The sequence below is a fragment of the Lepus europaeus genome, chromosome 13, assembly GCF_033115175.1.
Source record: "Lepus europaeus isolate LE1 chromosome 13, mLepTim1.pri, whole genome shotgun sequence".
Classification (NCBI taxonomy): domain Eukaryota; kingdom Metazoa; phylum Chordata; class Mammalia; order Lagomorpha; family Leporidae; genus Lepus; species Lepus europaeus.
The window spans coordinates 97,698,599-97,711,519 of record NC_084839.1 but is presented as its reverse complement, the minus strand read 5'-3'; the positions used below and the strand labels follow the sequence as shown (position 1 = coordinate 97,711,519).

The 12,921-nt window shown below is 52.8% G+C and overlaps 1 protein-coding gene across 1 annotated transcript in view; it reads right to left on the bottom strand.

Annotated features, from left to right (window-relative positions):
• The window catches only part of SH3RF3 (SH3 domain containing ring finger 3), a 328,669-nt gene that overhangs the window by 272,403 nt on the left and 43,345 nt on the right, over nucleotides 1-12,921 (bottom strand). The window lies entirely within an intron of this gene.

Below are 12,921 nucleotides of genomic sequence, written 5' to 3'. Positions count from 1 at the left end.
GCGGGTCAGCGCATCTCACCGTCCTGTGGCGGGACTCGGGACAAGGATATGCACAAACGGGAAGTGGGCCCCCTATTTCAATCAGGTTCCTTGGCACTACAACACCATACACCCACAGGCACCCACAATTCTCATAGTTTCCAAATGGACATAAATGGCGAACTTACAGCTTTTCTTACTCCGCTGTAGGACAAGGCCATTTCCGCCTGGGCACTGCCTCAGTGACAATCAACTTCTGCTCTTTTTCCTGGACAGCCCACCTGCCTCCCCGGGCTTGGCAAATGCCTTCTTGAACAGGACACAGCTCTCGCAAGCCTCTGCAGTGCAGAGTGGGTAGGAAGTCCTGGGAGGAAGCTGCTTCCACACAGCAGCAGGGAGGGGCCTGCCCGTGGGGGCAGGGGCTGGAGGGGACCTGCTCACTCTCCAGGGACGCTCATGGGGCACACACACCAGGGGTGGGCAGAAGCGAGCAGACAACCTAGGAAGGAGCGGCCTGACGCCGAGCAGCGGTTTAGTTTACTTTAGTCCTCAGAACACAGCCTTTAGCTAGGGCGGGCTGGGGACCAGCGTTCCCCCCAGGCACCTGTCGCTGGGCACAGCCCAGTTCCACCTGCTTTCACTGTCTGAAAACCCACCTTTCTGTGTCTCCCTCAGCTAACTGGGAGACCCCAGCCCTCTGTGCCATCGATGTCTGCTTTGACCAACAGGCATCTGAATGTGCTCATTTGCAGTTCAGGCCGGGGTGGGGGGTGGCGGGGGGGGGGGGGGGGGGAAGGGAGAAAGTTTAAAGTTAGTTTAACCCATCCCAAAACTCCCAGAACTTCCAGAGGGGAGGGAGGTGGAATTCAGACCACCTTGGAAAGAGATGTCACGGTCGCAGTAGCTGGAAGCCAGAGACGGTGCATGAAGGCACAGGAAACCATCAACTACTCGGGCACAGCACCACACTCGTGCAGTGATCCGCTGGACAGCACCCAGGCCAGACCGCTCACCCTGCCGCTTAACCCAAGGACTGTGTGTCCGTTATACCAAAGAGAAGGGGCTCCCCTCCCGCTGGTGCGTGTGGGGATTCAGCTTTATGGGACTCCAGAGCCTGCATTCCTTGTCACAATGTGTCACGGTGGCACCCATGGGACAGCACAGGGGCCTGGGGGGGGGGGGCTTTGGGTGGGAAATCGAACCTCTGCAGCCTTTCTGTACCCAAAGGCAAAGGATATGAGTGATTTCTGCCCCACAGAGCAGCCTTTAGGGTCAAGCACTCCACGGAGAGCGGGGGACTACACCAGTGCACGGGGGCCTTCATAGCCTGCACGTTTGCAGGTCAGAGCGAGCAGATGGGTAGCATAGAAGGAAATGAACTTTTAGGTTTCTTTATTTATTGAAGTTGAGATTGGGTTGTAAAGAGCTGGCAAAGTCGACAAACTGACTTGGAAAAACGTGTCACAACGGTCACGTGTGAGGAAGATGTCTTAGCCTTTTCTGTCGCTATAACTGAATGCCACAGTGTGAGTGATTCAACAGAAGAAAGATCTATTGAGCTCACGGATCTGGAGGCTGGAGCATCCACTGCATGGTGCCGGCGTCAGCTCAGCACCGGACAGGGCTTCAGGGTACACTGCAGCACGTCGGGGCATCATATGGTGAGACGGAGTCAGGTGCCAACTCAGGCCTCTCCTTCCACTTCCCACGTAGCCGCTACCGCCAACACAGGGGCTCCCGCCTCGACCTGATCTGACCCTAATCACCTCCCAGAGGCCTCGCCACCAGGCATAACGTTAGGGACCGTTCCCAATACATGAAACGGGAGGGTCCATCCAAGCCACAGCAGACAGTGTGCTCTGACACCTGCTAGGAGAACCCCAAAAGCAATTCTGCGATGGCACAAACATTAATGTCAAAAATGTTCTGAAATTACTCATTTTACAAAATACAAGATTCAAATGCTGTAATGAATATAATCTTGGCTGGCACCGTGGCTTAACAGGCTAATCCTCCACCTTGCGACGCCGGCACACCAGGTTCTAATCCCGGTTTGGGCGCCGGATTCTATCCCGGTTGCTCCTCTTCCAGTCCAGCTCTCTGCTGTGGCCCAGGAGTGCAGTGGAGGATGGCCCAAGTCCTTGGGCCCTGCACCCCATGGGAGACCAGGAGAAGCACCTGGCTCCTGGCTTCAGATCAGCAAGATGCGCCGGCTGCGGTGGCCATTGGAGGGTGAACCAACGGCAAAAGGAGGACCTTTCTCTCTCTCTCTCTCTCTCACTATCCACTCTGCCTGTCAAAAAAAAAAAAAAAATGAATATAATCTTATGTTTTAACACTCGCAGTGAAACAAACTAGGCATCAGAAGCAGACACCCCTAGAAATGCAGATGTCCAATTTGATGTAGTATTCTTTTTTTCATCTTCATATAGGAAAAGTGGAAAATCACTTAAGAGAATCAGTTTATAGTCAGAGATAAAGCAGACGATAGGTATCAAGGACATGGCCACACCAGCCTGGCCTCAAGTTGCAGAATCTAACTGGAGCCAGGGCTGGTCCACTCATTCTTCCCTTCATCACCAGCCCATCCAACAACTATTTCTCATGCAAACTGACTGTGTGAGATGACAGCATTGTGTGGACATCTTAGGGGTCTCTTCCTGCCCGAACAGGTTAGGAGTTTACCTGTTTTTGTTGTTTTTGCTGCTGTTGTTCATCCCTTTAATTATTCAAGCTTGGAGCATATAAAAGTTTATCACCCAGGGAAATTTTTTAAGTCCCTGAGCAAGAGGTACACATGCTGAGCTGGGCTGAGGTCACTGCCCTGCACAGCCATGATAACACGACCGCAGGAAGACTTAAAAGGAAAACCAGAGACAGCCTGAACTTAATTCCACCAGGATGGGAGAACAAGGCAGAGTGGTAGGAGTGAGAGCACAGACTGAAAGACACACAGCACAAAGGCTGAGGGCCCTGGGCGAGGATGGAGATCCCACACCTGTTCCCCCAGCTGCAGGGAAAAGAGGAAGTGGCAGAGAGTGGCCTGGAGGGGGGCCCTGCAGGCTGGGTGCGGACTGCGGATTTCCTGCGCTCAGCCACAGGTGTCTCTGGAGGTCCGTAAGCCAGAGGGGAGGGCGAAAGAGCAACTTCCAATGAAGAGAAATGTGGGGAAGAGGAGAAGGGAAATACCGGTCTTTTGTGCTATTGGTGGTGGTGGTGGTGTGTGTGTGTGTGTATGTGTGTGTGACTCTTCACACACAACTGCACACAGCTAAAGGCCACGTGGCAGTCTGGACTGGATCCTGGAGCAGCAAAAGGACCGAGCATAAAGAACAGTCTGTAATTTAGTTAACAGCAGGCAGCAGTGTTAACTGCTCAGGTCTGACAGATGTACCGTGGTGATGCAGGATGCTAGCACTAGGGCCGATGGGGGAATGGGTATAGGGGGATGCTCTGTGATATTTTTTCAACCTTTCCATAAATCCAAAGCTATTCCAAAACAACAGCTTTATTTGGAAAAAAAAAAAAATCTAACAGGCCAATCTGATACTGCACACCATGAGCTGCAAGGGCCCATGGCTCCATCTCTCCCTCCCAGCTATCTCAGCCTGCCATGCCGATTCAGCTCACCAGCCCATCCCGGGGCTTTGTCAAGAAGAGAACAACAGGGAGGTAAGACTGATTAGAAATTTATCCTGCTCCGAGTACACACAACACACGAGGGGAACCCACTGACATATCCCACTGTCGTGCCCTCAACATGGCACCGCCCCTGCCAACCCAGCTTGGCCTGAACTCTGGGGTCCATGTGACTGCACCGTCAGCTGACTGGGCCAGGGACAAAGTCACCTGACCCCAGAAGAGCCCATTCATTGGCTGGCTAATGGCCACACCTGCTTTGAAATCATTCCCTAGGCCAATCAGATTGGCCCTCTGGGGAACTCGGATGAGGACACACGGCAAGAGGATCATGCATCAGCGTACTCTGCCAAAGTGGGCAAGGTGGCGGTGCTGGAGCAGAGAGAAGAGAGGCTGAGAGCAGGAGAGAAACACGAGCCCGGGCAGGGAGCAGAGGACGGTCGGGCAGGGGCAGGACAACAGGAGCAGGAAGCCGACAGCTGGCACAGGGTCCACGTGAAAAGGAGGCCAGAGAAAACCCAGATGTCCTTTCCAAGACAGTGCCTGGGTCCCCGTGCAGGGGAAACCTTCCAACAAGCTCCCACCACGTGAGGGAATTTGAATGTGTCCGTTCCTGGCAACCCGAAAGAGCCTTTACCAAACACCTTTGGGCCAGAGTGCTCCAGGCTCTGGCTGCTTTAATAGCCTGACTCCTTTCCTGGGGGCGTTTTTTATTCCTCCTGCGTGGAACACAGCAAGGGGAAGACACAGCAGGGTGCAGTCACCAACAGGGCCTTGGGCGGGCAGAGCTCTCAGCCCCTCCCCGCCCCCTGGCCTCTGGGACTCTGCTTCTGCGTCCTGGAACAGGAGAAGCCTGGACTTGCTCCCAGCAGCCCCCAAAGTCTACAGACTGCCTTTCTTTACGATCTCCTCTTACTCCTTGGCCATCATCCCCAGAATGAGAAGATAAAAAGGGCTGCCTGTCAGAACAGGAAGTAGGGACTAATTCTGATTGTCTCGATTTCCACACAGCTGCAAGATATATATTTCCCCGGTCAGACACACAGAACACCCTCCTGCTTCCTCGCAGCTGTCTCGGCATCTCACAGCCCCTTCTGAAGCTCAGGCAAAGCATCTGAATCCGTTTGTGCAGACTCTTTTTCTGGTTCAAAAAAAAAAAAAAAAACACACACAGTACTGTTAGAATCTAAAAGAGAAAAAATTCTTTCCTCCTAAACCTACACACACACACACACACACACAACTTCAGTATCTCACACTGGAGACGCGGTCCCTAACCACTTTCTCAGCAGGCTTCCATGAAGTCATTATTTAATTCACTTATTAATTCAGTGAATATGGACACAGTCCTTTCACTGTAACACAATTATTTTGCTCATTAAACATTTTGTGCTGCCAGGGACACTATGGAATCTAATAAGCAGTTTCCAGAACTACATATCATGCCAATTAAAAATGTTCATTAGACTAAGTGAGCAGCGCAAGAAACTTAACAAAGTCCGTGCAGGGGCGGGGGTAGGAGGAGGAAGAAGAGTGGACCCATCCATCAGCCGACAGCCCTGCCTCACTCCCACTCCAGGGCTCTACAAATTGAAATAGAGGGTGCCCACTTTTTTAAAAAAGATTTATTTATTTATTTGAGAGGCAGAGATACAGATAGAGAGAGGGGGAGACAGAGAGAAAGGTCTTCCATCCACTGGCTCACTCCCCAAATGGCAGCAATGACTGGAAATGGGCCAATCTGAAGCCAGGAGCCAGGAGCTTCCTGGGGGTCTCCCACACAGGTGCAGGGGCCCAAGCACGTGGGCCATCTTCCACTGCTTTCCCAGGCCATAGCAGAGAGCTGGACTGGAAGAGGAGCAGCAGGGACAAGAACCAGAGCCCATATAGGATGCTGACGCTGCAGGCGGAGGTTAACCTAATATGTCGCAGCACCAGTCCCAAGGGCACCCATTCAAAAGTTCTATAAACTACAGCAATGGGGAAGCTTAAAACCTGACAACTATGTTCCAGCGAAGCTACAGGAAATGGCTTTGCAAAGTCCGAAACACATAGGGAAGGAGTCTGCCTGGTAGGGTCGTGCCCGTGTCTTTCCCCACCCAGGGAAAGACAACCTGCAAACCTGCAGTAGAGCAGCGCACACCGGCCAGACACAGTTAAGGTCAAGTGTTTCTGGGTGTGACAGCACCTTACACCTTGCAGAGGAAGCCTGGCTCGAGCACTCAGGAGAAGAGATGTCTGTCTTTAGGTCTTCTGGTTGTCTGATTATGTCAGATGAGTCTGAAGACAAGAAAGGCAACTAAATGGGACCCCTGCGGCTAGGAACTTGCAGTTCAGTAGTGAGGTTCCACCTGGAGGCAGGAGCCTGCGTTAAACACACACTCCTGCTTATTCTTGATTTAGCAGTGGAAGTCCACCTCGAGGGAAGGGCATGGACTATACAGACCTGCACGCCATCAGGCAGAGAGCCAGAATAAACCACCGAATCGCCCTAACAGCCCCTGACACGCCTCACCGCTGACACATGCTAGGGGATCAGCTGAAGGGGACCCAATCACTCTCCTCCGGCATCTGTCCTAAGCTCTGGGAAGAGTTTCTCCATCCCTGTACCACACAAGCAGGGTCTCCACGTGGCCAGACAGCCATCACCGCCATCACCTACAGACAAAAACAGGCCGTGCACACGGCGCCCCTTCTACTGGGGGTATCTACTCCACTGCTCTTCGTCTGCCTTCCCTCAGAGCGCCTCCACCAAGCCCCTGCTGAAGTAACCTTTTGTTAACTGGCTTCCTCCTCGGTGCCCCTTTCTTGCCACATATCGCCAAGTCTGCTCTCCCCTGCTAACTGCATGCTAGCTCTCACCCTGAGTTCTCAGTATCTGGTGCTGTACCAGGCAAAGAGCCAGCCCCAAGAAACGCAGGCTGACCGAGGGAGCTGCTGCAGTCTGCGAACCACTCGGGCCCCCTGTGCAGGTGGGGGCCTCCCAGGAATATGAGGCACCGAAGATGATCTGGCCTCTTGTCTGCTTGCCTCTGATTTGCTTCCATGGTTGCAACCAGATAAATAAAGTATGACCAGAAAAGTTTCAAAGGATTCCTGGGTGGTAGGAGGTGGGAATTGGCATTTGTCCAATAGATAATTAAGATACAAAACTAAAAGCCCTGTTTTACAAAAACAGTACTACTGGCATCACAGACAAAGCTGGTAGAAGATGAGTTGTGTCAGGCTTCCGACTGGGCCTCTAAGAACCCTGTAGATCATGCTGCTTCAAACTGCTCCAGGTTTATGTCCACTTTGCCTAGAAAACGACCTTAGTCAAGGAAACCCAAAGGGTGCCGTTTTACTGATCTTTGGTCATCTTTAAAAACAAAACCTCTGCTCAGATCTAACTATAAGGATCACCAAACAATAGCACAAGATTTTGGATTTGCTGATCAGGACTAGCCCTGTAAGGGGAGCTACAGGCTCATCCCATTGGGGAAACGAACAAGTGTATGTACACACCACCTGCCCACTCACTATGCTTCCTGGTTAAACAACTGCCAAGATGCTGGACTCACTCTGAAGGGTGCCTAATTTGGGCAGCATTTCCCTTCCAGTAAGCTCCCATTCTGTGTCTCCACAGTGTGAGCTAAGATGCAGACCCCCAGAGACTTCACCAAGATACAAGCCATGCAAAAGCTTACAGTGCCTGAAGGAGAAGGTGTGAAATGCAAGTGGGAGGTGACACAACAGGGCAGCACCATGGCCCAAGGCACTGGCTGACCTCACGACTCTGGAAAGCTGGTCCCGGTCCCGACTTGTGAGCAGGCACCAGGCTTCCACAGGACATACCCTGCAGGGCCACATACAGGCGTGCACTGCTTCGTGCCATCTCCAAATAAAGTCAAGGCCCAGATATCTGCCAAGGATTGGCTCCAGGACCTCCCACGGATACCAACACCTGAGGATGCCCAACTCCCTTACATAGCACGGTGTCTGCATAACACCCAAGGAAATGTGCATGCCATGTAAATACTTGTTACATCGTAATATTTAGGGAATAATGACAAGAAAAAAGTCAGTACACGCTCAGCAGCGTGGTCTATTTTTGGTGTGTGATTAGCTGAATCTGCGGATGCAGAACCCACAGACACAGAGCACCGACTGCATTTTAAACATGGGTTTTGGTCGCCAGACTCAAATAAAAGCTATTCAAGGAAGCCTGAACATAATTGGACAATATATTATTTGGAAAGAGGTCTAAACCACTCTCTAAATACACCATCTTTAGACAACTGGAAGGAACGTCCCCATTAGATGACATCAGTGTTGGAGGAGCCCAAACAAAAGACAACCCAAAGTCTGTCGAGAGAGGCAGAGAGAAGATGCCCACCCACTGCACCTGCTAGCACTACAGGACGCCTCTCCACATCTGCCCTCCACACGGCGGGACGAAGCTGCCCACGCTTCCTCCCAGGTGCCACCTCAATGCAGGCCCCGTCTGGGAAAGAGCACTGTCTTCCGGATTCACTGCATTTATCAATCATTCGTCTGCCTATTCCTAATCAAACAAGCGAGGAGGCTCCTGTGGTCTCCACATGAACACTGCCGTCACTCAAGGGAATTGCAGCCGCCCTGTGACGGGACCCAAGGCCTGCATCCCAGGACCACCTGCTGCCCTGGCTGGACCTCCCCACAGCAGCACAAACCTGGCCACAGCCTGGCCTCTGAGCTCAGGCCCCACCGACACCCCAGCTACGAGGTGCGAATTCTTCCTACCAACTGCAAGGAGACATTGGGAAGGAAAAGACAACGTGACCAGAGGTAGGCAGTGCTCTCAGCGGTATGTGGGACACGTCACCAAATGCTTGTTCTTTCCCCGGCTCTGGCCCAAACAAGGCATTCTGATCTCCCTCTCTGGCAGGCTTCCCTGTCACAGGTAACTCCATCTCCATCTCACTCCTGGAAGAGTGAAAGACGCCCAGTGCCCACTTCAGAGACACCACGGTGTCCAGGAGCCTCTGAGGGCAGATTCTGCCCTACGGCACCACCCTCCTGTGCCCAGAGCACCTAGAAAACGTGGGGAGGGGCCAGCGCTGGGCGGATGCACTGCCGGCATCCCATATGGACGCCGGTTCAAGTCCCGGCTGCTCCTCTTCCAGTCCAGCTCTCTGCTGTGGCCTGGGAGTGCAGTGGAGGATGGCCCAAGTGCTTGGGCCCCTGCACCCACATGGGAGACCAGGAGGAAGCACCTGGCTCCTGGCTTCGGATTGGCACAGCTCCAGCCACCGTGGTCAATTGGGGAGTGAACCAGCGAATGGAAGACCTCTCTCTCTCTGCCTCTCCTTTCTGTGTGTAACTCTGACTTTCAAACAAATAAATAAATCTTTAAAAAAAAAATAAAAATGAGGAGGCGGCAGGAGTTTTCCGGTAGAGTGCACAGCCTCACTGGCCGCTGCTGCTACCAGTCTCACTGCTCAGGGCCCGCGGCCGGAAGCAGAGGTCTGCTCTACAGGGTTAGGCAGTGTCCTGTGATGGATTCCGCAGTCCTGGTGAGAATGTTCCGTGGGAAGCAGCACAGTGCAAGAGCCGAGCCTGAACATCCAAGCATGACAGTGGTTCCCCAGCCCTACTGCGAGATCAGAGCAAAATGCACCTGGGACCAAGGCGCGTGCAGCTGCCTCGGGTTCTCCAAAGAGCAACTCCTTCCCACACAAGGTCCTGTCACAGGCCTTCGGTGGCATCTACCAGCTGAAGACTATTTTTAAAAATATTTTATTTATTTATTTATTTATTTGCAGCAGAGCTAGAGAGGTTGGGGCTGATTAAATACATCAATGGGGTGGTCAGGTAAAGCTAACGGGGGATTCACCTTATCTGGGATAACACAGTTGGGAGGGAGGAAGGGAGGAAGATGACACAATTGCAGGGTGTTCTGCCCTCATAACACCAACGGGATAGCAGTTTGCTCTCCCAAAAAAGCATTGGCAATGTTTCGCAGTTCTTTCACGGCCACAGGTGACGAAGGGCACCACAGAGAGGGGGAAGGACAATGGAGAGGGTTCTGTCTGACCAGCTGGCTCGCGCACACTGAATCCCAGAGCACCAGCACGGGGACCCTGGACAGATGGCCGCATCCCACAGACACATCTGGAACTGGCAGTGACCGGAACTGCCTGCCGGCTCTCAGCAGGCCCTCCAGACAGCTCGGGGCCACTTCCTAGACCTGCGGAATGGGGGCTGGCACTGTGGCACAATGGGTTAAAGTTACCACCTGCAGTGCCGGCATCCCATATAGGTGCTGGTTCAAGTCCCGGCTGCTCCACTTCCAGTCCAGCTCTCTGCTGTGGCCTGGGAAAGCAGTAGAAGATGGCCCAAGTCCTTGGGCCCTGCACCCGCATGGGAGACCAGGAGGAAGCTCCTGGCTCCTGGCTTCGGATCGGCACAGCTTTGGCCACTGTGGCCAACTAGGGAGTGAACCAGCGGATGGAAAACCTCTCTCTCTGTCTCCCTCTCTGTAACTCTGTCTTTCAAATAAATAAAATAAATCTTAAAAAAGAAAAAAAAAAGGGTGCATCCTTACAAGACACGGACAGAGTGTCTTCACCCCGAGAAGATGCCAGCCCCCGTCCCTGCTCACCTGAGTGGGGACAGGGCCCGCCCCGCGAGTCTCCGGAAGGCATTAACCAGCGTGATCACTCTCCCAAAGGCCCAGACCGAACACGCCTGAGAGCTGCAGGAAACGTCTCAGAGGCAGCTCCGCACAGAGCCCGGGCTGCGAGAAGGAAACGGCCCTGCGTGACCGGGGCTCGCACACTTTGCTGTCCCGCCCCAGGCACACGTGTCCTCCCGAGCAGCCCATGTCCCTGGGAAAAAGACAGGCAGGCAGAAGCAAGGCATGGCGCAGGGGGATATCGCTCTCAGTGGGAAGAATAGTTCCAGTCACTGCACATCTGATTCTCTCCCAGCACGCACGTACCCAGCAGCAAATCGCCACGACTGTGTGTCAAGACGTCTAAGACTTTGAATTCTTTTTTTTTAAGACTTATTTATTTGAAAGTCAGAATTACACAGAGAGAGAAGGAGAGGCAGAGAGAGAGAGGGAGAGTTTTTCCACCTGCTAGTTCATTCCCCAATTGGCCGCAACGGCCAGAGCTGCACCAATCCGAAGCCAAGAGCTAGGAGTTTCTTCCAGGTATCCCACGCGGGTGCAGGGACCCAAGCACTTGGGCCATCCTCTACTGCTTTCCCAGGGCATAGCAGAGAGCTGGATCGGAAGTGGAGCAGCTGGGACTTGAACCGGCGCCCATATGGGATGCCGGCACTGCAGGCAGTGGCTTAACCCACTACACCACAGCGCCAGCCCCAGGCTTTGCATTCTTACCATACCAGACACAAGACACAGATAGGACACTGCCCCACAGGGATCTTCGCAAAGGTCAGGGCGAGTGTGCACTACCACAGTGCTACCCATGGATGTCAAAACTTTTGGCAGAAACATAAACTTTTCTTATTTCATTTTCCACAAAGTTTTTGGAGCCCATGTGTGCATGTTCAAAAACGGTCTGAGCTGCTCAACTCTGTGGCTTACTCAGAGAAAGAAAAATCAAACAGTGGCCGGCGCCGCAGCTCACTAGGCTAATCCTCCGCCTTGCAGCACCGGCACACTGGGTTCTAGTCCCGGTCGGGGCACCGGATTCTATCCCGGTTGCCCCTCTTCCAGGCCAGCTCTCTGCTATGGCCTGGGAAGGCAGTGGAGGATGGCCCAAGTCCTTAGGCCCTGCACCCACATGGGAGACCAGGAGAAGCACCTGGCTCCTGGCTTCGGATCAGCATGGTGCGCCGGCCGCAGCGGCCATTGGAGGGTGAACCAATGGCAAAAAGGAAGACCTTTCTCTCTGTCTCTCTCTCTCTCACTATCCACTCCGCCTGTCAAAAAAAAAAAAAAAAAGAAAAGAAAAGAAAAATCAGACAGCATGTCGACTCCACAAAAGCAGGACTCCCATGAACCAAACCAGGACACAGACCGCCCCCCCACTCAAACCCCCGGGCGCCTGACAGGGGCAGCTCTGGCGCGCTTTGCTCAAAGGTGCTCCCCCACCAACCCCCACCAGGCTCTGTCCTTGGGAAGCACGTGTGTTCGTCTGTGTGCCTCTCAGCACCCAGACCCAGGCTGCCACACAGGCAAGGGCTCTGTAGCTCATCAGTCCCCTGGGAACTGAACAGGGTGACCCAAGAGCGCCTTCTGAGGGGAAGAACGCACTTCCTCTGATTCCCCTGGAAATCCCAGCCTGGGCAACTGTCAGTTTCCTCAGGGACTGGCTGTCTGCACCACATTAAGCCCAGTGCCTGGCACACAGTTGGTGCCCAACAAATGTGTGTTTAATGGATAGAAGACTGCTGCAGACTTGGAACAGGATGGACCCTCAGACAACAGCACCCACACATCTGCCGGTAAGGAAGTCAGAGCCAGCGGTGGAACAGGTGCACATAAAACTGTAACACTCAGATGCCTTACATCCTAAGGAGACTGGCAAACACATGTGAACTGCAGTTTCTGGAAAACTTCTCTGGCCCAAACGCCATGCTTATCAAAACTGACACAGCTGCGGGCTCTGTTAAGATAAAGGAGCACAGGACACGATGTTTCCTTCATTATCAGCTAACAACAAGGTCCTTCCTTAAAGAAATCCACATACTTTTGCAGCTTAAATAAAAAGTTACACAAATGCAGGCTATATTCAAATATATTGCCATCTCTACTAAAGGTACACAGAGCATTCTACTCGCCAAAGTTATGGTGGTTTGTTTAGCACAAACTGAAGATAATTCTGTGTCTTCAAGTGGGGACCCCTTTTCCAGGGTGGGAAACGGGCAGCCCACAGGTCACATAAGAACCAAGAAATCATTTGGTCTGGCAGACCACAACCACAGACAACCACACGTAGGAATCAAAGTTCAGTAACTCTAAACCGGGCTATTTTTAAGTTGATCATTTTGTATGGCCCACAAATGATGCTGTAAATACTCAGGTGCCAGTGCTGTGGCGTAGCAGGTAAAGCCTCTGCCTACGATACCAGCATCCCACACTGGCACTGGTTCAGGTCCCAGCTGCTCCACTTCCCATCCAGAAGCAGAGAATGGCCCAAGGGCTTGGACCTCTACACCATGTGGGAGACCCAGATAAAGATCCTGGCTCCTGGCTTCAGCCTGGCCCAGCCCTGGCCATTGTGGCCACCTGGGGAGTGAATCAGCAGATGGAAGATCTGTGTGTGTGTGTGTGTGTGTAACTCTGACTTTCAAATAAATAAAAGTCTTTAT